Below are 5,084 nucleotides of genomic sequence, written 5' to 3' on the forward strand. Positions count from 1 at the left end.
ACATTTAATGTTGCTAACTTATCCTCATTTGCAACAGTGATGATTTTGATTTGAGGGCCAATTACTAAAGCTCAAGCTAAGAGATTTCAGGACAATCTAGTTGGCTTCATACAAGGATTTATCAAATTTTAAAAGGGCTTGTCAATACTCAAAGATTCAAAGTTTGTTTTAAGCGTCCAAGTGGTGGAGGCCGATATGGATTCGGGTAGCTGTTTTAGTACATTTAAGGACTCCGAGCAGTAAAGAATGGGCTCAAAACTTATTGAACTCGATCAATATCACTAAGGGGTCATGGAATCAAGTCAAAGTAGAAGAAAAAGCAACCAAAGCTACCATTTGAGCATGAAAGAGATTTTTGGTCGAATTTGCTGTATTAGCCGCTGGCTTTGCTGTATTTTGGTGATTAAGCATTTTCTCTTTGTTCCAATCAAGGTCAACATATTGGATTTATAATTAATCCTATTTGACATCCTATATGGCACATTGGGTCTGATTTGGAGCCTTTACAAGCTGAAAATTGGTCAAAGCTAGCTTAGTTGTCAAACTAGTCAATTAGTTTCCTAATTTGAGTTTGACTTTTTGTTTTAAGAAACTATCTTATATTTTAGTTTTTATTTAATTGTTTGCTGAAAAAATTAACTTAGAAAAGTTGATATTTTATTATTTTAATTGTAAATTAATTAATTCCTAATTCAAAATAAAGGAATTAATTAATATAAAGTAGTTTAGGAAAGGAAGGTGAAATTCGGGCAAGCATAGTTTCCTATTTTCGTTGGCAGATTTAAGAACAACCTGGCTGAATTCATGCAAGGAATTATCCAGTCTCAAAAGGGCTTATCAATACCCGAAAATTCAAAGCCTATTTAAAGCATTCAAGTGGAGGAGGACGATATGGACCAGGATAGTTGTTTTAGTGCATTTAAGGACTTCGGACAGTAAGGAATGAGTTCAACACTTCTTGAACTCAATTAATATCACTAAGAGATCATGGAATCAGGTCAAGGTAGAAGCAAAACAGCCAAAGCTATCATTTACGCGTGGAAGAGGTTTTTGGCCAAATTTGCTGTATTAGCTGCTGGCTTTGCTGTGTTTTAGTGATTAAGCATTTTCTCTTTGTTCCAATCAATGTCAATAGATAGGATTCATAATTAATCCTATTATCCTACATGGCACATTGGATCTTATTTGGAGCCTTTACAGAAAATTGGTCAAAGTTAGCTTAGTTATCAAACTAGTCAACTAGTTTCCTAATTTGAGTTTGACTTTTTGTTTTAAGAAACTATCTTATACTTTAGTTTTTATTTAATTATTTTTTGGAAAAATCAACTTAGGAAAGTTGATATTTTATTATCTTAATTGTAAATTAATTAATTCCTAATTCAAAATAAAGGAATGAATTAATACAAATTAGTTTAGGAAAGGAAGGTGAAATTCGACCAAACATAATTTCCTATTCTCTTTGGCAGATTTAAGGACAACCTAGCTGGCTTCATTCAAGGAATTATCAATTCTCAAAAGGGCTTGCCAATACTTGAAAATTCAAAGCCCATTTTAAGCATATAAGTGGTGGAGGCCGATATGGACCTGGGTAGCTGTTTTAGTGCATGTAAGGACTCTGGACAGTAAGGAATGAGTTCAACACTTCTTGAAATCATTTGACATCACTAATAGTTCATGGAATCAAGTCAAGGTAGAAGCAAAATAAACCAAAGCTACCATTTGCACATGGAAGAGATTTTTGGCCGAATTTGCTGTATTAGCTGCTGACTTTACTGTATTTTGGTGATTAAGAATTTTGTCTTTGTTCCAATCAAGGTCAACATATTGGATTGATAACTAATCCTATTTGACATCCTACATGGCACATTGGATTTGATTTGGAGCCTGTACAGGCTGAAAATTGATCCAAGTTAACTTAGTTATCAAACTAGTCAACTAATTTCCTAATTTGAATTTGACTTTTTGTTTTTGGAAACTATCTTATATTTTAGTTTTTATTTACTTGTTTACTGGATAAATTAACTTAGGAAAGAATTTGATATTTTATTATTTTAATTGTAAATTAATTAATTTCTAATTCAAAATAAAAGAATTAATAAATACAAATTAGTTTGGGAAAGGAAGGTGAAATTCGATCAAGCATAGTTTCCTATTCTCTTTGACCGGTTTTACCCAAGACTTTTAGGGTTTTATTTTGTTCATTCAAAGCCTATTTAAAGGCCTATTATCAATGAGAAATTAGCTTACATATTATTCATAAATTTATTTGTGAGAAAGAATTCTTTTAGTTCTCTTTGAACACCTAAAACACCATTAGTGAATGAGTATTTTAGTTTGACTTATCAATAGGACATCCATCAACTATTATGGTGTCTTCATCATATACTAAGGTTTCTAATAATAATTTGATTAGGGATTAAGCGACCATTAGAGCCTGAACTTAATTGTGATCCGGGCTAATATAATACGAATTTAGGAGCAAGTCGACCTAAGTTCGTACCATTTGGTATCAAAGCCAAGATTTTGTTTAGGTTTGATCTATCTTACTTGTTTTATTTTGCTTTGTATTAATCTATAATTTTAGCATTAGGTTAAGAATGTTCTTAGTTCATACACGTTCTCCATATTATTAAAAAAAAAAAATTCTTCTTAGCCCAATTAGGTTTTCTTGTTTTACCGTATTTTTACTTCTTAGTTTGTTGGTTGTTTTCCATTATTGTTATTTTTGATTTGGTTTATTGTTGATTTTTTCTTTTCTGTTTCAATCTTAATTAGTTGCATTCATATATTAAAAAAAAAAAAAAGATTTGAAAGCATATTGCATAAAATCCTAAAACTTGTGCAATTTGAATTTGTTTGGGATGTGGTCTCGGGTTTGGTGAAGCTTTTGGCTTTGGAATTGCAATTTTTTGTATGATTATTACTACTGGAGTTGAGTTATATTCTGTGAGTGTTTAAAAAAAAAAAAAAGAAGAAGAGAAGAAAGAAAAGCCAAAGATTAAAAAAAAAAATTACAAAAGGCCGATTTTAGTTGAAGTTTGGAATTCGAATTTGTTTGCTGGAAAATTGTTGGAGTTGCTGAGTTATTGTTTATTTGTTCAATATTTGCCTGCTGGAAAATTGAATATTGAGTGCTAAAATTGTTTGGATTAAAATTAGTAAAGGATTTGATACAAAGACTTAAATTACAAGAACAACAACCAACAACTATTCCATATTTGTTTGAATTGTTTCTTGTTCATCGTTTGAATCTCTTTTCTAAATTTTATCCTTGAATTATTGGTTCCTTAATAATCTGGTCAGTTTCTTATTGATTCAAAAACTGCTTGTTGAATTACCTTGTTTTTTGTTAGTTAGGCCGAGACTAGGTTTTTGTCAATTCACTCAGTATTTGTTCGTTTTAGTTACTGCTTTGTAAATAAGTTAAATTAAGGTATATTTGTGATCTAGTTGCTGTTTGTGAATGTTTTAATTAGAACTTTGAGATAATTCTTCGAGTGGAAAAAGGCAAGAGAGTGTAAGCTTAAAAGATGGTAAAAGCTAAAATTAGTATGCAAACACGAGTCCCAAGACCTTATTAGAATGAAACACATGAGGAAGTGATTTTGGTGATAATCTTTGTTATTTATAGTCACATGGAAGATTCAAGGATGAGAAGAGGAGATGGTTCATTTAGAATTAATGAAGAAGAATTTGTTGGGTTCAAAGGAGATCCTCGAGCAACGGGAGATGGAGGTGAACCTACCGACTTGATGGCGGTCTTGGAACAACTTCAAAGAATTAATGATCATTTTGATCACCTAGATCAAAGGATGGACAGGTTAGAAACATCACAAGATGAGCCAAATCCAAGGCAAGAACTTCATGGAGGCGGAGGACGATGACGAGGAGGTCATGGAAGGCCTAGGGAAGAATCTAAAGGAGGTAATTTTGGAGATGATTTTGAAGAAGAGGTCGATGATATTTTTGCATACCAAGGAAGGCCAACCTATGGGAGGCATGGTAGAGAAGAAGATGATGATCTTAGAAACATTAAGGTCAACATTTCGCCATTTATGAGATAGGGTGATCTGAAAGCTTACCTAGAGTGGGAAGAGCGAATGGATATGATTTTGATTGTCATAACTATTCGGAGGTTAAGAAGGTTAAATTAGCAACTTTAGAGTTTGGACATTATGCACTCCAATGGTGGACAATTGAGCAAAGTACCCGAAGGAGAGTTGGTGATAAATTGATTACTACTTGGCGACAAATGAAAGGAGCCATGAGGAAACGATTTGTACCAACCCACTATCATAGGTTGCTGCATCAAATACTCCAATCATTAACTAAAGGAAGTCGGACCGTAAGGACTACTAGAAGGAGATGGAGATGCTCATGATGAGGTTGAGCATGAATGAGGATCGTGAGTTGGGTGGTTTGAATACCGAGATAGCCAATCAAGTGGAGCTTCAACAATATGTAGAATTGGAGGAGAAAGAGATGCTTCATGTGACCATGAAGATTGAAAATCAATTCAAGAGGAAGGGAACTCACAGTTTGAAGGTGGTTCAAGTGGTGGGAGGACAAATCCAAGTGTTTGGAGAAGCAATTCCACATATGATACAAAGCCAAAACCAAAACATGGAGTAGAAAGTTCAAAACGGGAAGCCAAAACTAAATCTGTCCAAGCACGTAAGTTTGAAGGTAAAACTGATCCTAAACCTTCTAGAACTCATGACATTGTGTGTTTTAAGTGTCAGGAATGAGGACACATTGCCGATCAATGTCCAAATAGGAGGATCATGGTGCTGAAAGGTAATGGAGACTTAGAATCCGAGAGTGAAGAAAGCAAGGCTGAAATCGAACTTGAAAAAGAAGAAATTGAAGATGAAGAATATGAGGAATCTGAAACACTCAAGGCTTCAAGGGCTGAATTAAGTTTAATGCCTAGAAGAGTTTGAACCGTGTAGAAAGATGAGGATCAAATTCAAAGAGATCACATCTTCCACACTCGATGTGAAATTCAAGGTAACATATGTAGTATGATAGTCGATAGTGGAAGTTGTGCTAATGTAATTTGTAATATAGTAGTTGATAAATTA

The sequence above is a fragment of the Ziziphus jujuba genome, chromosome 1, assembly GCF_031755915.1.
Source record: "Ziziphus jujuba cultivar Dongzao chromosome 1, ASM3175591v1".
Taxonomy (NCBI): domain Eukaryota; kingdom Viridiplantae; phylum Streptophyta; class Magnoliopsida; order Rosales; family Rhamnaceae; genus Ziziphus; species Ziziphus jujuba.